Source organism: Lepidochelys kempii, chromosome 5 (assembly GCF_965140285.1).
Source record: "Lepidochelys kempii isolate rLepKem1 chromosome 5, rLepKem1.hap1, whole genome shotgun sequence".
Taxonomy (NCBI): domain Eukaryota; kingdom Metazoa; phylum Chordata; order Testudines; family Cheloniidae; genus Lepidochelys; species Lepidochelys kempii.
The window spans coordinates 63100125-63127531 of NC_136384.1; the positions used below are offsets into that span (position 1 = coordinate 63100125).

General features: G+C 45.2%; 1 long non-coding RNA gene across 2 annotated transcripts; it reads right to left on the reverse strand.

The window, feature by feature from the left end:
• LOC140911473 (uncharacterized) lies at positions 1–27407 on the reverse strand. 2 transcript variants are annotated; one of them, XR_012158982.2, is made up of 5 exons: positions 27042–27407; positions 26023–26149; positions 25142–25233; positions 20952–21076; positions 1–3543 (listed from the first exon to the last, which is right to left on the reverse strand). It is a non-coding gene; the product is annotated as an uncharacterized LOC140911473 (long non-coding RNA). The 2 variants fall into 2 exon arrangements; XR_012158981.2 differs by lacking the exon at positions 1–3543 and having other exon boundaries at positions 20001–21076; positions 27042–27403.

Here is a 27407-nt window from a genome sequence, read left to right on the forward strand (position 1 = left end):
ACATAAAATGTGGCTATCTAATGTACTGAGATTTCCAGAATGCTCAGGACACATTCAGTGAGTATCCATTTCTGAAACATTTCACTCAGACACTGGGATGCTTTTCCCATAAGCAATATATTTCTGACATTCCAAATGAAAGGTCCTCCCTTCTTGGCATTCCGACATTTTAATGCCACCTCTTGTCCATAGGTATTAGCCCCCATCTCTCAATTTTATAAGGTGTGTGTTAGAATTTTAAATTGTACATTTTAAAAACAACAGACCCCATCAAAGTCCGATGTAATTGTGATGGAGCTTGTGCGAGTCAGAGTACTTTACTCATTGTTTTCTGTGAGATTTGCAATTTTGTCTTCCTTTCCCAAAGTACTCTGGAGGAAGAGTTACCATTTTCATTTGTAACATAAGATTTATATGCCTTTGATATTAGATATGTACAAATCCTGTCTTTAAATCAGGGATTTTTCCATCTATTTTATTTTCAGTTTTCAAAGGTTTGGACTTTCCTGCCAGTACCTTGTAGCTACGTTTGATTTTTCCACATGATAACTTCTCTTAAAATTGATCATGTAGGCTTAATAATACATCCTCCTGGTATTCATTATTGGACTTGTATACCCAGGGTCCCCCTCACTTTTAAAAATCTATTTGGAAACAACCAGGATAATCTAAATACTCCAAATCTTAGACTGTGTAAAAAAAAAATTGTTTAACTTCTGCTCTCTTTACTACTTGTCACATTTTCAAAGGCACATAAGAAGAGTGAGCATGCAAAATGCATGTGCATCTTCTGCACCTGTGATATCCCATGTTTGGGTGAGCAAATATTTAGCTGTTTGTGCCGGTACCCAGTTTGCCCATGCTAACAAAAGTTTGCAGGCATAAATACAGGGCTTCCATCTAAGATACTGATATGGCCCTCATTACAGAGCACCTCACAATCTTTTATGTATTGTCACAAGATCTGTGCGAGGTACTGTTATCCCCATTTTACAGACGGGGAGCTAGGGTATAGGGGGGCAACGTGACCTGCCCAAAGTCACACAGGAAGTCCATGATGGAGCGGGGAATTTAACCTGGATTTCCCAAGTCCTAGGCTAGTGCCCTAACCCACTTTCCTTCATCTCAATTTTTGTGGGTTCACTAGCTATATGTACAATTTAGGCTCTTGCACAGCTCTTTGAAATCTTGTCTTCATACATTCAAGTTCCTGCTCACTGTTATTTTCAGGAAGTTTGGGGGAAATGGTGAGAAGTGTTTTCGTCTGGAATTTGCTCAAATTACTTTTAGACTTGTCCTGAAGGAGGTTCAAATGTACTTGACTTGTCCCTTACCATGGGGTCTGGGTGAACTCTAAAATAATGAGGGAGCATTTTCATTTTAGATACACAGTACTGGCATTGAATTTATAATTGAAATCGTTGATTCCCCTGTTGTCTAGCAGCAGAATCAGCTTGCTTCTGTTAATTCCTGCTGCTTTGTGATTCCATATAAAAGGAATACAATGAGTAAAGGTTTTAAGGAAAAAGTTCTATGCTGGATCTTCTCCCAATCAGAATGGGAATGAATTATGCTAATGGCTTTGAGGAAAAAAATATACACCATTGATTTACCCCCTTTTAGGCTTTATATCACAAACACAGTTTTTGCTAGCTGCTGCCCTTAAAGTAGCTGCTCACACTCTCTCTCTCTTGAGTTCAGCTTTTGACCCCCATACTGAGATATAATTAGTTGATGAATTTTTATCATCTTAATAATCCAAATACACATTGCAAATAAAAACAAAAACAAAACACCAAACCAACCAAAGCCTGCCTCTCCTGGCTTACAAACATGTAAATTTCATTTCTCTGTGGCAGTCAGGTTTGTGGTACCCCACTAAGGACTTATCAGAGGGAGAGAGGCATATAGTGACCTCTCAGGGCTTTCTCCAGGGGTGAGGATTCACTGTGTTCCTCAGCCACCTTTACCACACCCCTTCCATCCCTTTGCACTGTGGGGGCAGGCTTTGCTGAGCAACTGCAGTCTCTTCTCAATATAAGTTACAATATTAATAAATAAGTCCATAATACATCTAAATCTGACTCTTATTTTTAAATTATTTTTATAAAGTAATTTTATTCTTTTTAAAGACTTCTATCTGGTAGCCCATCTTCCAAACTCAAAATTCCTATGGACTTTACTGGCACTTTCACAGTTAAAACAGCTACAGGATGGATCACACCTATTACACTGAGTTGTCTCGTTCTCTGAGCCAACTTGTGTCTGGCCCGAGTGCAGGTACAAAGGGGAAAAGAAGCAAGGAGCCTTTCTGCCTGTGCCTTGAACCTCCTGTGCAATACCCAAGGACAACTGTAGTCCCTGCATTTAGGGAGCCCAGGAATGGATTCTTCCTAGCATCCCTGGGGAACACAAATAACTCTACAGGGAGGACTGGAGGGCCAGGCTCACAGTTCCATCCCTTCTCACTGGCCTGAAGAGCTAGCTGGTTATGCTGTGGGGGCAGCATTCTGCATTGTCCAAATGGATGGTGCAGCACATGTCTATTTCTTGAATGTGGGCACACACTGTCAGGAATCAGGGCCTGTAACAGAGCCAGTCTCTGGTTAGCACAGCTGGCCTGTAGTAGGCTGCCTGATTGGCTATGCTGGCTGACTAATGGGAAGAGTCAGCAGCAGTGACAGATTAGCCACTGGGCCAATGGGATCCATGGCCAGGGGCCCCGACCAATTGTGGGATCCTTGAAAAATGAGCATCCCCATACTCCCGCCAGGGAGTGGAGTTGGGCTGCGGGGGTTTGCCCTGTTCCACCCACCTGCCATGCTTTGGGGGTGGGTGGAGCAGGGCAAGCCCCTGTACCCTGACCCACTTCCTGCCAGGAACTCCGGGTGGGTGGAGCAAGCCCCCACTCCCAGGCCCCAGGAGCGCAACACCTTACCCTGTCCCTGGTTAGTAGGCCAGGTCTTAAGCTCAGCAGGAGCAGCACTTTGGTGGCTACTCAAAGCGTATACCCACAGCTGCAATAGTTCCTGCCTCTGCCTTGGTCCCAGCCCTCCTCCTGCCTTCCCTCACTCCAGGTAACCTGGCTCTGACCCATGGTTCTGATTCCTGACTTTGGTTCTGACCCCTCAGACCTGGCCTCTGACCCCTCAGACCTGGCCTCTGACTCCTATTCCTGGCTACTGACTTGTGCTCTGGCCAGTAGGTATGATTCCTGCTCCAGCCACTAGGCATGATCACCGAAGTTCAGGTTTCTGGCACAAAGAAAGGGTTTCTTTGCCATTGGAGACCCAATCCCTCTGGAACTCCACCAAGGGTAGAGGTGACTTTGCAGTGCGCCAGTGAAGGCCATTGTATACATAACAGTCTGGCCCAGTCTCTCATACAGGTGGTGGAAAACCTAGAGTGGTATATCTTTTTCTTGTTGTTGAAACAGAACCACCTTTTCACAGAGCCTGTCTCTTCTTCTGTATGAGATTGTTTCAGTTTGCTGAATGCTGCTTCATGGCCTTCTCACCCAAACTGCTTATAGGATACGACACTCTAACACAACAAGAAAGAAGATTTGGTGAGAGAATGAACATATAACTACACTCCACCATCACTGCATTACAATCATTCCCTTGCATCGATAGAAAAATGTCTCTAATAGGAATAACATGGCACTGCCTGGCACCAATGAATGCCCATCCTAATGTGTTGATTCCAAACTTAGGTGTTCCTGCCTTAACAGTGCAGTCAGTAACAAATATGTTTTGAGTAAAATACGATTATTTAAGAACTCAAACATAATTTTTGCCACATAATGCCTTGTATAGCATGAAACCTTAGGTTATGTAGAGGGATGTTTTCTATGGGAGATTAGCAGCACGGTGTTGTGTGGGAACACAAGGCACGCTTTGATACTGGAACCTGACTCCTCATCTAGTTGGAGGCCCCTTTCATTCATGAGCACCCAGCCTATTGCATTTGTTGCCTCATTAAGATGACAAGGGCTGGCCAAGATAAAGGCAAGGGTATTATCTCTCTGCTGTAATATCAGTGTTATGTTTAATATTTAGGGACTGAGGATTAGCTTCATCTTCCAAAAAGGGATTAATATAATAAGGTTTTTGTTCTTTTGTGTTCACTGTAATGTGGAATTAATTTCAGCCTGGATGCACAAAGGTCCCTGCTGGCTGGTGTCACAGTAAGGTGAGTATTGGCAGAAATCCAGCAGGCTTCACACAATAGAGTCAGGCAGCCTTGGCTGAGCATGGCTGGCTTACTGGATTTTTTTAAAAAGCACTGGACATTTCTTCACCATATGAGTGTGAATGTTTAATGTGACTTGATTTTTTATTATTTTAATAGTATGATAATCTATGTTCAGTAAAACCCTCTACAGCAGGTTTCCCTCCCCCTCATAATGCAGGCAGCTTCCTGGCAAAAAATAAAAAAAAAACCTCTACATCATAAAATGATGGGAGAAGAGTGAAGTGAGATGGGTTGGGGAATAAAATGGGTCTTTGCATAGTCCCTGACACACTTTAGATAAGTGAAGATTGTAATGTAGGCAAATGTGAAATGTTAGAAATGAGGAAAGCACACATGTGTATGACAGAGACAGATGGAGAGAAGAAAAAGGATAATATTATGCAGCACTGGAGTACACTATTCCTTATAAGGCTATCACTCCACTGAGGGAGTGTAGAAAACTCATGCACAGTGATATTCATGTCCTTGTCCATGTGATTACCACCACAACGTGAGAGCGGGGCTTGATTCACCTGTTTTTCATTGGTGTTGCCCTAGTGGATTCAACAGAGTTCCACTGGCATCAAATTGCAGAAGTAAAATGGAGAATCAGACCCATACCATACAATATATTGTTCATAGATTTCAAGGCCGGCAAGGACCATTGTCATCATTTAGTGTGACATCTTGCATAACATGGGACTTAGAACTTCACCCAGAAAATTCTGCAATAATTCCTGTTTTAAACTACCAATCGATTACCTCTTACCACATGGTGTCTGAATTCCCCTTTTCAGGTATCTTGCCCTTCAGTTTTTTCATTTCTTTTCCCACAAATGTTATATTAAGATTAAATGTTGATACATTTTATGATCCAAAAGGTATAAGACAAAGCACTCAAACCAGCTCAGCTGAAGTTAATGGAAGCCTTTTCATTGACTTCAGGAGGAGCTGGATATATCCCATATGTGATAGCATAGCACACAGGTTCGCAACCTTTTTCCTTCTGAGCCCTCCCTGCACCCCTCCCCCGCACATGCTATAAAAACTCCATGGCCCACCTGTGAAGCAAGAACTGTTTTTCTGCATATAAAAGCCAGGGCCAGCGTTAAGGGGTAGCAAGCAGGGCAATTACCTGGGGCACCATGCCAAAGGGGGCCCTGCGAAGCCATGTTGCTCAGGCTTCAGACCCAGGCCGTGGGGCTTTGGCTTTCTGCCCTATGCCCCAGGGATAGCACAAGGAAGAACTGGGCCTCCAGAAGCACAATTCCTTCCCCAGCTCCTTGGCACAAGGTAGAAATGGGAGCACAGTATAGTGTAGGATTCTCCATTTTGTGTGACCAGCCAGTGCAGAGGTGGTATGGGGCCCACAGATACACATCCATCCCAACCTCTTTGGGTGGGGGTAATTTCCAGAATCAAAGATCCTTCATTCAGGAAACTGTCGTCAGAGATGAATGAAAACAAGAATGAAAATGCACAGTTTAACTATCACAGCTTCCAATTTTTAATAATTGTTATTAATTCATGTGTTATGTCCTCAAAAAACCCCCACAGTAAAGACATTGCCTCTGCCCTAAAAAGCTTGTAATCTAAATATGACATAATACAACAAATGAGGGTTGTGAATAGTCAAAAAGTGGGGGGGACAACAAAGATGGTATGAAAGGAGGGACAAGGGACCAATAATAAGATCACTTTATTACTCTGTAAGGCATGCATACATCTGTTAACACTGGGTTTTCAGTCCTCCTTTCCTGTCAGTGAGATGGCAGAAGTGAGTTTTTAGGATGGATTTGAATGAGTCAAGGTTAGCGGCTCAGTAATAAAGGAGGGTGTTCATCTGGGGCAATTTGGAAGAAAATATGGCGAGTGAAAGAAAGGAACAAAGAAGAGAAAGTTTTTCACCATTTGTGGAAAACAGATGACAAGGAGACTTGACAGAAGATAAGGTCAGAGATATAGGCATTATAATATTTCACTATTTCTATTATTACCACATTTCTTGGCCCTTGTTTCTATCAGTGTGGTTTGCATATTAACTGATGGACTGAAGCTGATGAGATCTGGATCTGGATCTCAACCTCACACAAATCAGAGGTGTTCAGGGTTTTAGTGTAGCCTGTCATAAAATTGCAAATGTTGAATTCAGATCTAGGTTCAGATTAGGGATAAAATCAATATTCTGAAGACCTCCAAAATAAGTTCTAGGGGTCTCTTTTTTGTGGTTATTTAACTCTTACAGCATATATAATCTCAGTAGTAAATCTTTCCTTTTCCTTGCTAGTGATTCATTAAGAGTCTATTGAGTCAAATCAGCAGCTAGAGTAAATTGGCTTCTCTCTGTTGAAGTAAAGAACTCTATGCCGATTTACACTAGTTGAGTTTCTGTCCCAACTAAATGTCCAGTGGACAGGAAGTAGAAAAATGGAAGCCTTGTACAGAGAGAGAGAGAAAGTAAGTAAGAAATCAACAAAAATCAACAAATTAACAGGGTTACTGGGGAAGCTTAAGGAGAAATTAAAAATAAAAGAAAAGTGAAATAAGGTGGGAGAGAAAATAAGTGAAAGAAAGGGTGGAACAGAAATGAACAAGCAGCACTGTAAGTCAAAACTGCATGAGATCACCATATAAGTAGCACTGCCTTGACTTTGCAACTTACATGGCATTATTTATTAAGAAGGTTTAAAAACAAAGAGCCTCCTGTGGCTCTGAAAGCCCCCTGTGTGCTTCTGGAACCCACTGCAGCTAGAGTAACTAGTAATTAAAACAACTGATATGGTGCACACTGCTGCATTTCTTACCTCTCCCAGAGCTGAAGAAGAGCTCTGTGTGGCTCTAAAGCTTGTCTCTTTTACCAACAGAAGTTGGTCCAATAAAAGATATTACCTCACCCACCTTGCCTCTCTGTTTTCCTACAGGAGACAGGGCTTGTCTTTTCTATCAGGCTTGGTTTATTTGACTTTCCTAAGTGTAACCCTTCTGCCCGTCAGAGTTGGCAGCAACAAGGGCCGGGTTCAATATCTAGGGGTTCCATTCCAATAACACAATGCAAACCGGCTCGAGCCCCCACCCAGTGACCTGGGACAAATATATACCACCCCCGCTGGGCGCCTCCAAGAGGCAATACTTCCCCTCTCGCAAGCACATAGTCTGAGTGTAGCAAAAGTCTTTTAATAACAGAGAGAAACAATGTGGCATTATGTTGGGGAAACACCACCAACCGGATTCATAACACAACCCATGAGCAAAAACAACCCCACCCCAAGCAAATTGGGGCATGCCCTTTTCCCTTTGGTTCTTGAGTCTAGCAACCCCAAAAGTCCAATGCCCCAAAAGTCTCTGTCCCTGGTCAGGGCAGCCCCAGAGTTCGAAAGTTTATCGGCGGAGCTTTACCTCCCAACCTGGGTGGAAATGGGACGGGGGTAAGAGGCACCTTACGTGATCTGAAGCTGACCGCCCCATAGCTCCATAGCGGCGCTCCGCTCCGCCAGCCGCCCCACAAAACTCCTTCGCGCAGCTGCACTCCGCTCCACCAGCCGCCCCACGAACTCCTTCGCTCAGCTGCGCTCCGCTCCGCCAGCCGCCCCACGAACTCCTTCACTCAGCTCCACGGCCCACAAGCAGCTCCTGCCATCCACACACTGCTCCGTGTCGAACTGCTTCACCAGCCGTCCCACAAACTGCTCCACAATATATCTTCAGGCTCCCCCACTACTTAACACAACACTAAGTGATTTCAGCTCTTAGGTGAATTCAGCTTATAGTAGGGGAGCCCCAGTGCTGGTGCACTGTCAGCCCAAAGTGAGCTCAGCAGCCTATAACTAGACTTCTAATGAAATCAAAATTAGCTCTGATATTCCACAGTGGAGAGAGGAGGAAGTGCAATCAGCATGTAAGGCCCTCACCAAGGGGCCCATGCCACCAGTATTAATACTTGTCCCCAGCCTCTCTCCATTCACACAATTTTGGAACCCATGACCCTTGCCTAGCGAGTGCTACTTAGATGATGGTGAATCCCTCCATCGTAACAAAAGGCCACGTACAGTTCCAAGCACAGTTCCCATAATCAGGGTAATAACAATTTATTCTTCCTGCCCCAATAACAGAGACACTGGGGATCCCACAGCAGCCAAAGTGACCATTTGGGCAGCTATGGTCTCATTCTAGGCGTGGTGGGTGTGCCTATGCAAATGAGATTGGCCCCTGAAGTTCTTTTCCACAACTTGCCACACCTCACCACCAGATGTCAGGGTGGAGCTCATCCTGACACTGCTTACATCCTCCCCCCAGCCGAGACTTTGTCGTCCCGACAAATCACACTCCCTTTATACCAACTCATTGGTTTCCTCCAAAGGGCCACAGGAAGCCCACTTTAGCTTCCACAAGCCTGTGTGCTAAATGTATTGGCTCCTCACTAGTCACCCCAGGTGCATCATAAGTTAACCGTTTCACTGGTCTTATCACCCTGTCTCGTCTATTGAGAATCTCTGTTGCCGAAGTAAGGGGAACATCCTCTTGAGTGACGGATGGAGAGGCTTCCCTGGAGGGTCCCTCGGCTACTGGCGTAGGCCCCTGCACTCCTAGTTCTAACGCTGGAGGGTCCAAGGTGCCCAGGACATCCTCTACCTGTCTGTCCCCATTGTCCAATAACCTGTGTGTGTCATCACAGGGGGGTCTCATCAGCAGCACCGGGGTATCAGAAAGGGGCCTAAATAGTTCCGCCATTGGGTTTAGGGCGGAAGAGGGAAAACTCTCGTTTGGTTCAGCTGATCGAGACTGAAATCTTGTCTCCATCCCAGGATACACCAGGGTTGTGTCTTCCTCCTCAGACTCACTCTCAGATGTGCAGAATAGGGGTAAGTTAGCTGCAGGGGGCCCACTGTCTGTGTTGGATGGCGGCTTTGGTCTAGCACCTCTGTTCTGCCCGGCGGCCCTGCCGTGGCCCATCTCACAAGGGGTGCTTACCAATTCCCGCACAGGGAGCAAAAGGTTTCTATGCACCATCTTTATTTGCCCTGGACCGTCTTCAGGTTTGATCTTGTAGACCGGCAGATCTCCCAGCTTTTCCATCACAAGGTAAGGTATTGCCTTCCATCTGTCAGCTATCTTGTGTTTGCCAGCAATACCCAAATTTCGCAGCAGGACTCTGTCCCCCGGCTGGAGCTCCTGCGAACGCACTCTAGCATCATATCAATGTTTGTTGCGGTCTGCGTTCTTCCGAGCCGCAGCGGTAGCTAAGCGATAAGCATCCCGCAGCTTTTCTCTTAGTCGGGATACATATTGCTGATGAGTTTCATAGCTATCTCCATCCTCTGATACACCAAAGCACAAGTCTATGGGTAATCTTGGTTCTCACCCAAACATCAAGAGATATGGGGTGACTCCCGTAGCATCGTTCTTTGTGGCATTGTAGGCATGCACCAGAAATGCGACATGCTGGCTCCAGGTTGCCTTCTGCTCTGGTCGCAAAGTTCCCAACATATCTAATAGGGTTCGATTGAACCTCTCTGGCTGAGGATCACCTTGGGGGTGATAAGGCGTTGTCCTAGACTTTTTAATTCCTGCTATCTTCAGCACCTCCTTCAGAAGGTGACTCTCAAAATCCCGCCCCTGATCAGAGTGTATCCGAGCCGGAAATCCATAGACTGAGAAATATTTGTCCCACAATACTCGAGCAACGGTGGTGGCCCTCTGATCACGTGTGGGATATGCTTGTGCATACCGTGTAAAATGGTCAGTCACTACTAGAATGTTTCCAACATTCCTCTTGTCTACCTCTACAGACAAGAAATCAATGCATACCAACTCCAAAGGTTTGTTGCTGGTGATGTTCTTGAGATATGCAGCCCTCGTGGGCAGAGTTTTCCTTTGAACACATCGAGCGCAAGTCTCACATTTCCTGTGAACATCTTCAGCCATTCGGGGCCAATAGAACCTACTACGAATAAGTTCCAGGGTCCTCTCCATCCCTAAATGCCCAAAGTCATCATGCAGGGCCCTCATGGCCAGGGCTCTGTACTTTTTTGGCAGTACTAGTTGTGCTCGTTGTTTTTTGTAAAGGGTCAGTGGTCATTCGGTGTAGCACTCCCTGAATCAGTTTTAGTTTGGTCCATTCTCTCAATAGTAGTTTACCCTCCGGGTTAGGTGGGACAACCGCAGTTGGGCTTTGCCCCTCCCTTTTGGCAAGTAGTGTATCACGAATGTCAATATCTTGCCGCTGGGCTTCTTGCCAGTCAGCCGCATTGAGCATGGGCAAAGGAGATTGGTCTAATGCAATATAGTTCACCGAAGCAGAAGGCATGCATTCAGGGGGCAGGCCCAAAGCTTCTGCAACACATCCCTGAAAGTCTTCACGGGCCTCTGGCTCTCGGCGACTCACACTGCAAATAGCTCTCACTCCATCTGTGGGTATCACAGCAACTTCTGGAGCCTGCGGACGCCTGGACAATGCATCTGCATCTACATTGCTTCTCCCTGATCGGTACTGAATGCTGAACTCATAGCTAGCCAAGGCGGCCACCCATCTCTGCCCTGTAGCATCCAGCTTAGCACTTGTTAACACGTAAGTCAGTGGATTGTTGTCTGTCCACACCTGGAACTGAGCACCATACAAGTAGTCTCGAAATTTCTCAGTGATGGCCCATTTCAAGGCCAAAAACTCCAGCTTGTGGGTGGGATAGCGAGTTTCACTATCAGACAATCCTCGGCTGGCAAAGGCTACAGGTTTACATTTGCCTTCCACTTCCTGGTACAGGACTGCTCCCAGACCCTCCAAACTGGCATCAGTATGCAGGATAAATGGTTTGCTTGGGTCAGCAAAAACTAGGACTGGAGCATGAGTTAGGCAAGTAATGATTTCTTGAAAAGCCCTTTCACATCTCTCATCCCACCGTGGCCCAAATGGTGCAAAGGGGCCATTGTGTCTCTGCACAGGAGGCTTTGGGGACCTCCCCTTATTCTTGGACTTAGATTTGTTCTTGCTGGACTGATGTCCCCTGGTAAGATCATTCAGAGGCTTTACAATCGTAGCATAGTTTTTCACAAATCTGCGGTAGTAGCCACTAAATCCAAGGAAGGTCTTGAGTTCTCTGTAGTTACTTGGACGTGGCCATGTAGTGAGTGCTTCTATTTTATCAGGATCAGTACTCACACCTTCTTGGGACACAATGTGACCCACATACTTCACTGAGGTTCTGCAGAACTGGCATTTGTCAATTGAAAGCTTCAGACCATAATCCTCCAACCTATCAAGCACTTTAAGAAGTCTTTCTTCATGCTCCTCTAAGGTTCTTCCAAACACAATCAGGTCATCCAAATAAACTAACACTTGCAGTAAATTCATGTCTCCCACAACTTTCTCCATGAGACGTTGAAAGGTGGCAGGTGCTCCAGAAATCCCTTGGGGCATGCGTTCGAACTGATAAAACCCTAATGGGCAGATGAAGGCTGTCTTCTCCTTATCTTCTTCTCCCAGAGGGATCTGGTAGTATCCACTTCGAAGATCCAACACAGAGAACCACTGGCTTCCCAGCAAACAGTCTAAGGCGTCTTGCACTCGAGGCATAGTGTACTGGTCGACCACCGTACGGCTGTTTAGGGTGCGGTAGTCAATACACATCCGGATTTTCCCATTCTTTTTGCGGACTACCACAATGGGTGAGGCGTATGGGCTGCGGGACTCTGTAATGATGCCATTCGCAGCCAGCTCCTGAAGATGATGTCGCACATCTTCCATCTCAGAGAGAGCAATCTTCCTAGATCTCTCCCTGAGAGGTCGAGAGTCATGTAGTCTGATATTGTGCTCTACTCCTTTTGCACATCCCACTCATGCAGTGAGAACACCTTGGATCTTTCACAAAGTTTCTTCCTCAGGCAATCTTTCCAGTCCTCGTACACTGGTGAATCTCCAAAGTCAAACTTTGCTGGGTCTATTGCCGGAACTGGAGTTTCATACTGGGGTTTTACAATCGACTCAGGCTCAAAGAGGTCTGCTATCTTTTGTCCTTGCTTCACAAAAATATCACGACTCGTTTCATTAGCAATCAGTATAGTCACCCTTTCCTGGGCTTCAGCAGGTAGGGTTATGACTCCACTGGGGACCAGCACTCCTTCAGGGAGCTCTCCTCCCATCGGCTGCTCTATCATTGCTAACGTCCCTTTACTGCCTTTCAGACAGGTACTCATGACAAGCACTTCTTGCTCCGTCCTTGCAGGCACTACTAAGGGGGTTGTGCCCGCGTACTTCAGTGCCCCAAGCGGTAGCTCAGATGTGTCCCTTTTAGCGCTCTCAATTTTCCTATAGGCTTCAGCACAAAGCGTATGGATCATCAGGGTATTCAGGTACTGGTCCCCAGCCCGCCTTCTGCAGTAATCCGCGAGTACCTTGAAGAGACTGGAGTTGGTCCCTATCAGCACAGACACATCAGAAGTCCCTTTAGGGTCAGGGCATATTAAGGCAGCTGTGTCTACCTCTTCTCTTACCCCAGCAACCTCCTCTGGGAATTCCAGGTGCACTATGACATACCCTTGATAGGGGTATTCATCCATGCTAAGGCCACATAGGCCAAGGCCAGTCAGTGGCTGTATAGGCAGGTGCCTAAGCATCTGTTGGTAGAATGACTGAAATATAATAGTCACTTGAGATCCAGTGTCAAGCACTGCTTTACACTCCACCCCTTCGATCCTCACCATGACCTCTGCTCGAGGCCCTATCAGTCCTGCAGGGATCCCAGCTGGACAGTCTTTTCTGGGGGGAATCTTCAAATCCTGCAGACCTGGGGGGGTCCCCGTCCCCAGACCCTCTGGCAGCTACCGGATCTCTCCCAACTGATCCTCAGCTTTCCATACACTAAGGAGGGGTTTTCTTCATTACGGCACTTGGCAGCACTGTGTCCATCCTGACCACATCGGTAGCAGAAGAATTGACCTTTCCCCCTTCGCCTGGGGGGGATGGTGGCTCTAAGTGCGGGCTTCTCAATCGCCACAGTTTGAGGCTTCTTATTCCTAGAAGTCTTAACTCGGTCAACGGTACTTTGCAGCTCAGCTATCCGTTCCGTCAGGACCTGCATTTGTTGGGCAAGTTCCTCTCTGGTGCTCACCATCAGTACACTGGCCATTTGCAGTGGTGTTGTGCTGGCTGGCTCCGATGTTTGGGCTTCCCAAAACTCACTGGCAGCCTGCCTTTCTTCCTCCTCTCGGACCTCTTTTATCAGCTGGGAGTAACTTGGGGGATGTTCCCGTCGTTCTCTTAGCCGGAGATGAAGTAGAATCGGGTTCTGATACTGAGTTCCTCTTACAATTTGAGCCAGTCTGGTCTGATCCATCTGCTCAGCAGTCACTGCTCCCCTCATGACAGCTCTCTGAAGCAGTCTCTCCAGTCTCTGTATGTAGGCTGAAGCCTTCTCGCCCTTTTGTTGTCGGGAATTAAGGAACTTACAGTAGCTGTCTTCAGGGCCCTCTACGCTCCCAAAGTTGTGTTCAAGGGCCTCTAGGCAGTCCTTCACACTGACCCCAGGGTCAATGAGCTTCAGGGTGCGAATCACATCTAATGCTGGGCCGCCAAGGCTCTCTATAAGGCATCTTCGCTTTTCTGCATCTGGTACGGCCCACTCTTGCAGCATTTCAGTGGTATGCTCTAACCAGGGTTCAAACTCCTCCTCCCCAGCAAATAATCTTAACTTACGACAAGAGTCTGACTCAGCATGGGGCAGCACAACCTTTTCCAATATTTGCCCCAGAGCTTTTGTCCAATCATTAGCCGAGGCTGCAGCCTCCGAGCTAGAAGCTGCTGAGCCAGGGCCCAACAAACCTGACGTATTAGCCATTATACAAACAGTAATTTCCTCAAAATATAAGCACAAACAAAAAAAAATATAAATTGTTTCCCAATGTAGTGGATCACTCAACAGGTGCTTGCGAGGGGTACTGACCCAGGCGATCCCGGACGAGCCCCCAAAAATGTAACCCTTCTGCCCGTCAGAGTTGGCAGCAACAAGGGCCGGGTTCAATATCTAGGGGTTCCATTCCAATAACACAATGCAAACCGGCTCGAGCCCCCACCCAGTGACCTGGGACAAATATATACCACCCCCGCTGGGCGCCTCCAAGAGGCAATACTTCCCCTCTCGCAAGCACATAGTCTGAGGTAGCAAAAAGCCTTTTAATAACAGAGAGAAATAATGTGGCATTATGTTGGGAAAACACCACCAACAGGATTCATAACACAACCCATGAGCAAAAACAACCCCACCCCAAGCAAATTGGGGCATGCCCTTTTCCCTTTGGTTCTTGAGCCCAGCAACCCCAAAAGTCCAATGCCCCAAAAGTCTCTGTCCCTGGTCAGGGCAGCCCCAGAGTTCGAAAGTTTATCGGCGGAGCTTTACCTCCCAACCTGGGTGGAAATGGGACGGGGGTAAGAGGCACCTTACGTGATCTGAAGCTGACCGCCCCATAGCTCCATAGCGGCGCTCCGCTCCGCCCGCCGCCCCACGAACTCCTTCGCTCAGCTGCGCTCCGCTCCGCCCGCCGCCCCACGAACTCCTTCGCTCAGCTGCGCTCCGCTCCGCCCGCCGCCCCACGAACTCCTTCGCTCAGCTGCGCTCCGCTCCGCCCGCCGCCCCACGAACTCCTTCGCTCAGCTGCGCTCCGCTCCGCCCGCCGCCCCACGAACTCCTTCGCTCAGCTGCGCTCCGCTCCGCCCGCCGCCCCACGAACTCCTTCGCTCAGCTGCGCTCCGCTCCGCCAGCCGCCCCACGAACTCCTTCACTCAGCTCCACGGCCCACAAGCAGCTCCTGCCATCCACACACTGCTCCGTGTCGAACTGCTTCACCAGCCGTCCCGCAAACTGCTCCACAATATATCTTCAGGCTCCCCCACTACTTAACACAACACTAAGTGATTTCAGCTCTTAGGTGAATTCAGCTTATAGTAGGGGAGCCCCAGTGCTGGTGCACTGTCAGCCCAAAGTGAGCTCAGCAGCCTATAACTAGACTTCTAATGAAATCAAAATTAGCTCTGATATTCCACAGTGGAGAGAGGAGGAAGTGCAATCAGCATGTAAGGCCCTCACCAAGGGGCCCATGCCACCAGTATTAATACTTGTCCCCAGCCTCTCTCCATTCACACAGTTTTGGAACCCATGACCCTTGCCTAGTGAGTGCTACTTAGATGATGGTGAATCCCTCCATCGTAACAAAAGGCCACGTACAGTTCCAAGCACAGTTCCCATAATCAGGGTAATAACAATTTATTCTTCCTGCCCCAATAACAGAGACACTGGGGATCCCACAGCAGCCAAAGTGACCATTTGGGCAGCTATGGTCTCATTCTAGGCGTGGTGGGTGTGCCTATGCAAATGAGATTGGCCCCTGAAGTTCTTTTCCACAACTTGCCACACCTCACCACCAGATGTCAGGGTGGAGCTCATCCTGACACTGCTTACATAAGGAAGAAATTTATTTGTTTCCAGATTTTCTTTGCAAGTGACTTGCATTCCACTTCTTTACCTTAATGCAAACTGAAAGTGACACTGACGTGGCTTTTGTCAGTCTATCTAAAGTATCTAGTCTACCCAAAGCTCCAGGAAGCAGTGGGGAGCCATGATTTTAACACCTCTATGTTTAGACAAGGTGTTATACTGTCAGGTAAGAGAGAATCCCAAAGGAATGCTGGTTAACCTTTATGCCACACCATATCATCATTAACTTTCTATATCAGTGGTTTTCAAACTTTTTTTCTGGAGACCCAGTTGAAGAAAATTGTTGATGCCCGTGACCCAACGGAGCTGGGGATGAGGGTTTTGGTCTGTGGGAGGGGCTCAGGGATGGGGCAGAGGTTTGGAGTGCGGGGATGAGAGCTGCCGGGCAGGGCCAGGGATGAGGGGTTTGGTGTGCAGGAGGGGGCTTGATTTGGTGGGCTCAGGGCTGGGGCAGGGGGTTGGGGTACAGGTGGGGGTCAGGGCTCTGGCCTGGGGGTGCAGGCTCTGGGGTGGGGATGAGGGGTTTGGGGTGCAGGAGGGGGCTCCGGGATTGGGGGGCTTAGGGCTGGGGCAGGGGATTGGGGCGCGGGGTTCGGGCACGGACTTACCTCGGGTAAGTGGGGCTTCCTGCCTGCCCTGGCACTGCGTCCCGCGCTGTTCCCCGGAAGCAGCCAGCAGCAGGTCCGGCTCCTAGGCGGAGGTGCACAAGTGGCTCCGGCAGCTCTCTCTCGCAGGCACCACCCCACCAGCTAGGTCCCATTGGCCAGTGTCAGCACCACGGCGTCAGAACAGGTAGGGACTAGCCTGTCTTAGCACTGCTGATGGGACTTTTAACGGCCCGGTTGGGGATGCTAACCAGAGCCACCGCAACCCAGTGCCTTATATTCTGCAACCCAGTACTGGGTCGCGACCTGCAGTTTGAAAACCACTGCTGTACATCTCTTATGTTACTGAAAAACTATTTTAGAAATGTTTTTAAATCATTTTTTTAAAAATCTAACGGAGACTATTTTTGTAACCCTATTCCTGTAAAGCGTCAGTCTGAGTCTGATAACGCTGAAACACCTCTAAAGAATTACCTAAAATAGTCTTTCTGTACCTAAAAATGTCATGATTCCAAAGCCCCACAGTTGCATGTGAGTGGTGGATCCCATTGGGAAGTGCAGAATCTTTCCTTTTTGCAGTTGCTTCTAAACAGATGACATCATGTACTTCAGAAAGCATGGTAGTGCATGGTTACCACCCTATACCGGAAACCTACTGACCGCTATTCCTAGCTATATGCCTCCAGCTTTCATCCAGACCACACCACACGATCCATTGTCTACAGCCAAGCTCTACGATACAACCACATTTGCTCCAACCCCTCAGACAGAGACAAACACCTGCAAGATCTCTATCAAGCATTCTTACAACTACAATACCCACCTGCTGAAGTGAAGAAACAGATTGACAGAGCCAGAAGAGTACCCAGAAGTCACCTACTACAGGACAGGCCCAACAAAGAAAATAACAGAATGCCACTAGCCATCACCTTCAGCCCCCAACTAAAACCTCTCCAACGCATCATGAAGGATTTACAACCTATCCTGAAGGACGACCCATCACTCTCACAGATCTTGGGAGACAGGCCAGTCCTTGCTTACAGACAGTCCCCCAACCTGAAGCAAATACTCACCAGCAACCACATACCACACAACAGAACCCTAACCCAGGAACCTATCCTTGCAACAAAGCCCGTTGCCAACTGTGTCCACATATCTATTCAGGGGACACCATCATAGGGCCTAATCACATCAGCCACACTATCAGAGGCTCGTTCACCTGCACATCCACCAATGTGATATATGCCACCATGTGCCAGCAATGCCCCTCTGCCATGTACAAACTGGATAGTCTCTACGTAAAAGAATAAATGGACACAAATCAGATGTCAAGAATTATAACATTCATAAACCAGTCGGAGAACACTTCAGTCTCTTTGGTCACTCAATTACAGACCTAGAAGTGGCAATTCTTCAACAAAAATACTTCAAAAACAGACTCCAATGAAAGACCGTTGAATTGGAATTAATTTGCAAACTGGATACAATTAACTTAGGCTTGAATAAAGACTGGGAGTGGATGGGTCATTACACAAAGTAAAACTATTTCCCCATGTTTATTCCTCCCACCCCCCACTGTTCCTCAGACTTTCTTGTTAACTACTGGAAATGGCCCGTCTTGATTATCACTACAAAAGGTTCCTCCCACCCCCAGCCCCGCTCTCCTGCTGGTAATAGCTCACCTTAAGTGATCACTCTTGTTACAGTGTGTATGGTAACACCCATTGTTTCATGTTCTCTATGTATATAAATCTCCCCACTGTATTTTCCACTGAATGCATCTGATGAAGTGAGCTGTAGCTCACGAAAGCTTATGCTCAAATAAATTTGTTCGTCTCTAAGGTGCCACAAGTACTCCTTTTCTTTTTGCGAATACAGACTAACACGGCTGCTACTCTGAAACCTATCCTCAAAAATGTTTTCACTTATCCCAGACACAGCACTCCTTCATTTCTATCATTTCAAGTGTTGCTTCCATTAACCAAGTTTCATTTTCATTTTACAAAAACCTTTGCTGTTTTTTGTTGTGGACAAAAAGAGAGAGAGATTTTTGTAACAATTATGGGGCCTACACAGGAACTATAAGGACCCCCACAAACCTCACCATCTTCCACTCCAAGTGCACGGCACATTTCTTCAAGCTTGTCTTCACTATGAACACATTTAAAAAAACCCCAAAACACTACCAAAACAAAACACTGCACACCACACACAATTTTCATGTTGCTGAGAGAGAATGAACCACATGTGATAGACATGATAGATGTAAGTCATGAGAAACCACTATTAAAATAAACTCAGATACTAGGGTGATGAAGGGGTATAAGATCCTATATAGAACGGAAAAGAACAGAATCATGACACAACTTGTCTCTGAAATAGTTTCAACATGATTCCACAGTTAATATACTATAAAATTAACACTGAGGATCAGTTGTTTTTTTCTTCCCATTTTACCCCATTGCCTCATAGGATTTTACCATGAAATTCAAGAAACTTCCCAATGCTATTTACTGAATTAGGCTGATAAAGACCATGGGGGTGATTGGGATGGTTCCAGTAATCTGCAGAAGGTCACATTAACTGAAACAATTGCCACAACTTCACTCTTTCAAACAGAAGGTTGATATAATCCCTTTTGCATTTCTATTTTGGCTTCTTGGGCTGGGTTACTCGTGTGTGTGTGTGCGCACGTACATACATAAGCAATTTGTATAGGTTTGTCCCTGTGGCACTACATCAGTTTTCTAATGTCTGTAAAACAAATCCACCAACAAGACCAAGAAAATGGAGGAGGTAGGAGAAGGAAGTGAACTGTATCAAGCCTGAGAGAGGTTCCTGGCAAAATTATTAATCTTTTATGAGCTTTGCAGCTGTGATTTATATGGTAAAACTTGGACTGAATTTTCATATGTACAGTAAACTTAAGTAGTTCAACTGAAAAAAATTAATGTTACAATAATTACTAACTTAGCTTGTGTCATATCTATCATTAAAATGTAACGAACACTCTCATTCACTGTGAATGCCCACTTGGAGAATAAGTTTACCAAGCAGTGTGGTAACAAGATGAATCCTACTATAAAGCCATATAGATTGTAAATAGCCAAGAATCCAGGTGGTGGGAGGTAGCAAATTGGAGGACATATGTAAAGGGAAATTTGGAAACTATACATGAGTCTGGTGGGACACTGGATATTGCGGGAAGGTGAATGGAGATGGGAATAATTTTTAGGGAGGCCTGAACCTAATGATGGCTAAAACTGGGGGAATCTGGGAGGAGGAAACTCTGGCAAGTATAAAGGGGGCAATTCTATGGGTGCAGTGAGTAGGAAAGTAAAAGATGAGTGAAGAAAGAGACTGGGGAAAAAGAGAGTACGGGAGAACAAAAGGGAAGGGGAGCTAGAGATAGGGAGAGTTGGGGGGAGGGGCAGATCCTGTTCCACAACTCCTCTGTCCTGCCCATTTTGTAAAACTGACTAGACACAAAATGTGGTTCAATACACAAAGTAAACAAATCCAAAAAGTATTTTTTTAAATCTTTCAGTAAGAAGCCTCCAGTAAACCTCTGTGGCAGGATTTTCTCAGGTGGGCAAAGGTGGCTTTGAATTATCCTTATACCACCCACAATTCTAGGACATGCCATGGACCAGTGCAGTCCCCAGGGTAACTTAGAGCAGCCTCTGGTTTTGGGGATGGGTGGTGTACACAGCTATGGTGGGTATTTGAAGCACGACGATTTGTCAGTTCAGTGTGAATGCCCAGGTAGCCAGCTAAACTGGCATAACAGATAAATCAGCCACAGTGGGTACAAGAATCTTGCTCCTTGTTTTATTTATCCCAGTGATGTACAACATATATTACTGTCTTTGTTGTAAAGATAAGATTTACTGTACTGTCATTTGCCAGAAACTGCAGTACTAATTGGTGCTTTCAAACATTTGTACTTAGGCTGGAAATAGCATTGAATTTTGATGCTTTAAAGATGTGTGCAATCCTCAGAAGTTAGGCAGCTATTTTTTAAAATAATAGTCTGTTCATCTCTGACCAAAGCCAAGACGACTGATTCGTCATGCTCTTTATTTTCTCATTTGCTGTCACATTCATTCTGAAGAGCTTTCCTTTCAAACAGATTTCCATCATGTGTATCTGATTTTGTGCTATCAGGAAGCAAATGTTTCTTAAAGGGAAAAGCTTTGAGAAATTAAAAACACACTACCAGCATCTTGGGGTTGGTAATTAAAAGGCTGAGTAATATACACAGTTTTCCCCACATATCACTGATGTAGCACTTAAATAACTAAGACAACTGTGAACTTTGTGGTTTGCTTATGAAATACATTGTGCACAGGTGCAGAGTAGTAAATTGGACCCTAGGTATGTGACTTATTAGCTCCAGTCAGCTGTCTCAGTACTCTTGACTAGGGACTGTCTCCCCTCTAGTGGCTGCTGAATCCCCAGTGAGTCAGCTGCATGGGATTCAACCAATGGTGAGAAAGTATTTCTAATCCCCAGTATTTTGTGTAATTTACTGTGTTGAAAGAAGAACTCAAGCTTTTATAAGAAAGATGATTACACTGCATTGTGTTTGGAGAAGCAGACTGATTATCACTGCCAGCTTTGTATATACCATTTTGATCTTTCACAGTACCCCAATCTTTTAAGAATAATTCTCAGCATATTTTCAGTATGGTAAGTTAATAGCCATTCCGACCAACCAAAAATGTTCAGCACAAGCCGAGATGCTTCTTGCTGCTACACAAGAAAGGAGACATAATGTAAATTAAAGCAGGTGAGAGTGGTATGAAAGGGGAGGAATCTCTTTAAGTATCTGTGCTTGGGAAACCTGCCTACTGGAAAACTGTAGAGAATAACTTAATTTCAAAGGAAGAGTCTGAGGGAAGCTTAATATTTCTTCTACTACTTTAATTGGTTTTATAATGCTTCTTTCCCCACATTATTTATTTAGTGTCCTTGGAGAGATTTCTGGCACAGCAAGCCTGCTTCCCCTAATTTTTTAGAATGAACATGAATAACATCTTTGGGGGGGGGGGGGTCAGTGCAATAGAGAAATACTATCGCATTCTGTGAAAGATAAGTTCAGTTATTCAATTTTCTATTTTTTTGTCTAAATCTCTGCCCTTGCCAATAGCAAAATAAGATTTATTTTATCTTTTTTTTTTTCTTTCCTGACCTGTACTGAGCATTTTTGTTTCAATTTGATAGTCTGCACTGCAGACTAGCATTATCAAAAGGGTCTTGGAGTCTGTATTTTTCTTGTTTAAATTAAGACAGGTGACACAGTGGGGCTCCTGTGATTAATGCTTGAGGAGAAGGGAGATGCTTCCTTTGTGAGCGTTTGCAGCAAAACTATAGAAAGGTCATTGTGTCATAAAGCAGTTTTTCATGTCTGAACTGACAGGTCTTTCCTTCCTATTTACTTCATCAAAGGATATGAATTTAATATTCCCCATAAAGACTTCCTGGGCTTATTATGTTATGCCTTAAGACCTACTTGTCTCCTTTAAAAACCCAGTTGTAATTCTTTTAAGTAGTCTTTACATTAAAAATGTGGAGGGCTCCAAATATTTTCTAGGCAAGGGTTAGAATGGAAGATGCAACAATTGCACCAGCAATTCTTGCTCAAGACTATCCCTATAAGAACTTTGAATAGCTATACTGAAACTTTGTCCAATCATCCTTTCCAAGGGAGAAATGTCATTTGCAGAAGTATTGCTTTCAGTGGCAGTACTTCAGGGGATAAAAGTTAAACATCACAGTCACTTCTGATCAAGGGACAGTGGGCATAAAAGCATCTTTCTTGTCCAAGGGCCTTTTAGTGTAATCTTCTATTTCTTGGGGGTACCTGCATTTTTAAAAGCTATATATACACATCTTTTGGGAAGTAACAGAAGCAGAGAAAACATGTTGGGTGACGTTACAGAGCAACCACAAATTACGAGAAGTGTATACATGGGTGTAGCAGAGAGGGTGAGATGTTAGGAATTTAGGCTTGGATCATGCAAAGTGCAGAGCACTGTGGCTCCAGTCCAGCTAAACACTTGACTACGAGTTTAATTTTAATAGAGCCAGAGAAGTGAGCAATTGTAGGATTGTACCTATAAAGACAACTATGCAGTCTGCTAGTACATTAAAAGAAACCGCTACCTGTATTATAAAAAAAAGCAATCCAATGTATCCTGACTCTTAGTTATTTTTGAAGGATGATTTTACCCATATTCTAAGAAAGGAAACTAAATTGTATAGCAATCACAGGGTGTATTTCTGTATTTTCAGTGAACTTTTGTATAAGTGTAACCCCAACCTTTTCAAACCAATGAATTGTGTTGTGGGTGGGGGGGGGGGGTCAGGGTTCCTTCTCCACTCTGAACTCTAGGGTACAGATGAAAGACCCCCTAAGCTTATTCTTACCAGCTTAGGTTAAAAACTTCCCCAACATACAAACTTTGCCTTGGCCTTGAACAGTATGCTGCCACCACCAAGCGTTTTAAACAAAGAACATGGAAAGAGACCACTTGGGGGGATATTTTGGGGAAAGACATCTCCAAGCCCTACACCCCTTTTCCTGGGGAAGGCTTGATAATAATCCTCACCAATTTGTACAGGTGAACACAGACCCAAACCCTTGGATCTTAAGAACAAGGAAAAAATCAATCAGGTTCTTAAAAGAAGAATTTTAATTAAAGAAAAGGTAAAAGAATCACCTCTGTAAAATCAGGATGGAAAATACTTTACAGGGTATTCAGATTCAAAACACAGAGGATCCCCCTCTGGGCAAAACCATAATGTTACAGAAAACAGGAATAAACTTCTCTCTTAACACAGGGAAAATTCACATAAAACAAAAGATAAACTAATCTGCCTTGCCTGGCTTACCTATACTGGTTGCAGTATTGGAGACATGGATTCGGATGGGTTGGAGAAAATGGATTTCTGTCTGGCCTCTCTCAGTCCCAAGAGAGAACAACCCCATAAACAAAGAGCACAAACAAAAGCCCCCCCGCAAGATTTGAAAGTATCTTGTTCCCTTATTGGTCCTTTTGGTCAGGTGCCAGCCAGGTAAGCTGAGCTTCTTAACCCTTTACAGGTAACACGATGTTGCCTCTGGCCAGGAGGGATTTTATAGCACTGTATACAGAAAGGTGGTTACCCTTCCCTTTATATTTATGACAGGGGGAGTCTCTTTTTCCAGTGCTAAGAAGCACCTTGTTCCTACCAAGAAATCAGAAATAAGCTTACAGGTTTTGACTACCTACCTTTTAATGAACCTCTTTTGTCTTCCTTCGATAATTTATTGTGTGTGTGTGTTGAGAGGGGGCGGGGGATTGCACTCTACTTTTTCTTGCTTTATGATTTATTTATTTTTGCTAACTTTAATGTGTAACTCAACAACATTTGCACAATGCAGTCTAATGAAAAGATCGAGAGAGCAAGTTTAAAAAATCTCAACTTTTGTTTTAACTGTATTATTTACCCAACACAGCCCCTACTCCCAATATAACTGCCGCAAAAAAAAGCGCCAAAAAAAAAAAAAAGATTAAATATACTCAGTTACAAGTTCAGAAAACATGCCTGACTAACCTAATTGCCTTTTATGATGAGATAACAGGCTCTGTGGATGAGGGGAATGCAGTGGACATGTTATTTCTTGACTTTAGCAAAGCTTTTGATACGGTCTCCCGCAGTATTCTTGCCAGCAAGTTAAAGAAGTATGGGCTGGATGAATGGACTATAAGGTGGATAAAAAGCTGGCTAGATCATCGGGCTCAACGGGTAGTGATCAATGGCTCCACATCTAGTTGGTAGCCGGTACCAAGAGGAGTGACCCAAGGGTCGGTCCTATGGCCAGTTTTGTTCAAGATCTTCATTAATTATCTGGAGGATTGTGTGGATTGCACCCTCAGCAAGTTTGCAAATGACACTAAACTGGAGGGTAGGGATAGGATACAGAGGGCCCTAGACAAATTAGAGGATTGAGCCAAAAGAAATCTGATGAGGTTCAACAAGGACAAGTGCAGAGTCCTGCACTTAGGACAGAAGAATCCCATGCACTGCTACAGACAAGGGACCAAGCAGCTAGGCAGCAGTTCTGCAAAAAAGGACCTAGGGAATACAGTGGACGAGAAGCTGGATATGAGTCAGTGTGCCCTTGTTGTCAAGAAGATTAACAGCATTTTGGGCTGTGTAAGTAGGGGCATAACGAGCAGATTGAGGGACGTGATCGTTCCCCTCTATTCGACATTGGTGAGGCCTCATCTGGAGTACTGTGTCCAGTTTTGGGCCCCACACTACAAGAAGGATGTGGAAAAATTGGAAAGAGTCCAGCGGAGGGCATCAAAAATGATTAGGGGTCTGGAGCACATGACTTATGAGGAGAGGCTGAGGGAACTGGGATTATTTAGTCTGCAGAAGAGAAGAATGAGGGGGGATTTGATAGCTGCTTTCAACTACCTGAAAGGGGGTCCGAAGAGGATGGATCTAGACTATTCTCAGTGATAGCAGATGACAGGACAAGGAGTAATGGTCTCAAGTTGCAGTGGGGGAGATTTAGGTTGGATATAAGGAAAAACTTTTTCACTAGGAGGGTGGTGAAACACTGGAATGCATTACCTAGGGAGGTGGTGGAATCCCCTTCCTTAGAAGTTTTTAAGGTCAGGCTTGACAAAGCCCTGGCTGGGATCGTTTACTTGAGGATTAGTCCTGCTTTGAGCAGGGTGTTGGACTAGATGACCTCCTGAGGTCCCTTCCAACCCTGATATTCTATGAAAACTCATGCAGGGGCCAGAGTTTGTTATTTACCTTCAGCATCTACTCCATGTCTCCTGATTTTCATCCTCGTGTAACTGTACAACCTTATTTTTAGTCAGGCAGACTCCGTAACAACTGCATCACTTAAAACAAAACAAACAACTAAGTATCACAAATACCTGGTAAGTGCACCAACATACAAAAGGAGTTCAGCAAAAGAATTGTCACATTATACTTGGTCACTGTGGATGAAACAAAACGTTGGGAACTTCTAGAGTTTTCAATAATGGTCACGATTAGCAAAGCTCTTAAGCAGATGCCTAACTCTGGAAATATGCTGAAGTGCTTTTTTTGAATGAGGATGGACTTAATTGTGTGTTTGTGTGCTTTGTTGAACTGTGTCCAGAGTGAGCAACTTGTCACTGACTGTGGATATATTATTATTTATTATTTAGTATGCACTGTTTGTATTACCATGGAGCCTAGGAGTTGTGGTCATGGACCACGGCCCCATTAGGCGAGGTGCTGTAAAAACACAGAACTGGTTTTATTTTGACAATAATAGATTCTGTATAATTTTGTAGCAAACATTCTGTGTACACATAAAGGGGACATCATGTATTAAATCATACATATTACATCAGTTGACAATGCATCTTAGGTTGTAAGATACCCTAAAACTCACCAAAGCGTTCAGAATAGATGAATTTTTCATCCACCTCACCACAAAGCCCAACTAAATGGGCTTTTTGTGGGGTTGTCTGAAAGATTTGCAAGGAGATATATCTATACACAAACACACAAATCAGGGAATCTAAGGTGCATATTAATATTTTCCATGGGAATATATGGAATGAAATGAGTTCGGTCAAATGTCTTGTTTTATCTTTAAGACAAATTATATTAGACATTACAAAAATCGTAATACTCACCAAGTGTTATTGTCCCATTTAGTTTTCATATACATGCAGTATGTTTAGATATAATAAATGTATGGAAAATTATTCTTTGTCTGCTGAAATTGGGACTGCAATGATTGACTAGGGGCAGATGTGCAACCTGCAGAAATATGAAAAAAAATCACATTTCTTTATGGAAAAACTCAGCTTTCCAAACTGTAGGGGCCCAACCCTGTCAACACTTATTCATATGAATAGTTTGTATTCACATGATTAGTTCCACAAGTATTGAATTGGAGTAGATATAGTTGCTCAAATGTGCAAAGATCACTCATCTAAGTAAAGTTTTGTAGGATGAGGCCCTAAGCTTGTCTCACCAGGAAAATCAGACTGATATTTTCAGCTGCCTGCTAGTTGTGGGAAAACAAATGACTAAAATATAGGGAAATGGCTGGAAGAGTGGAACTGTGCTGTGTGATGGCTGACTTAATAAGGTGAATACTAGCATAATATACTATTCAAAACATTTAACATGTTACTGAAAGCAGTGGCCTCCAAACTTTTTTGATCGCGCACCCCTATTAGTAAAAAATTTTTGAGCACGCACCCCCAATATATGTATATTTATTTATGTATAAATTATATACATGTACTATGGTACTACTATATTGTGTAAATTATAAAACATACACAAAAAATAGAAATTAAAAAACGATGAGATAAAGATGAAATAAACAATATTTTAAAAAATATTTTATGTATTAATGGTACAAAAAACCTTTTTGCTCTCACTACAAAAATTATTAATATTTTTAGTGAGAGCAATGTGATGGAATATGCTTTATTATTTTTGAAAATCTTGGTTTCACACTTTGTGATACAGCGGGCGCTCAGGGTGGGGGTGCGGGGTCTGGGAGGGAGTTAGGGTGCAGGAGGGCGCTCAGGGTGGGGGTGCGGGGTCTGGGAGGGAGTTAGGGTGCAGGAGGGCGCTCAGGGTGGGGGTGCGGGAGGAGGCTCAGGGCTGGGGCAGGCAGGAGGTGCAGAGCACTTACCTGGGGCAGCTCCTGTTTGGTGCAGGGGGTGTGCAGGTGGCTCTGAGCAGCGCAGCACCACCCCCATGGCCACGATTCTGGGGGCCGCGATTCTGGGAGCTGCTCCCCCACCCCCGGCAGGCAGGGCCCCCGGAACGCAGGGGCTTTAGGGGCTTCAGGGCCCTGGGCTAAGGGGGCCCGGGGCCCTGGCCTGCTGCTCTAAAGCCCCTTTCGGAACGCGGCCCTGCGAGCACCGGCCGGAGGACTCAGGAGGAGCAGGGGCAGCCGCGCAGCCAGCGGCCGGAGAGAAGCCGCACTTTCCCCTTCAAAGCGCCGCTTCTCTCCGGCCGGCTTTGAAGGGGAAAGTGCCGCTTCTCTCCGGCCGCT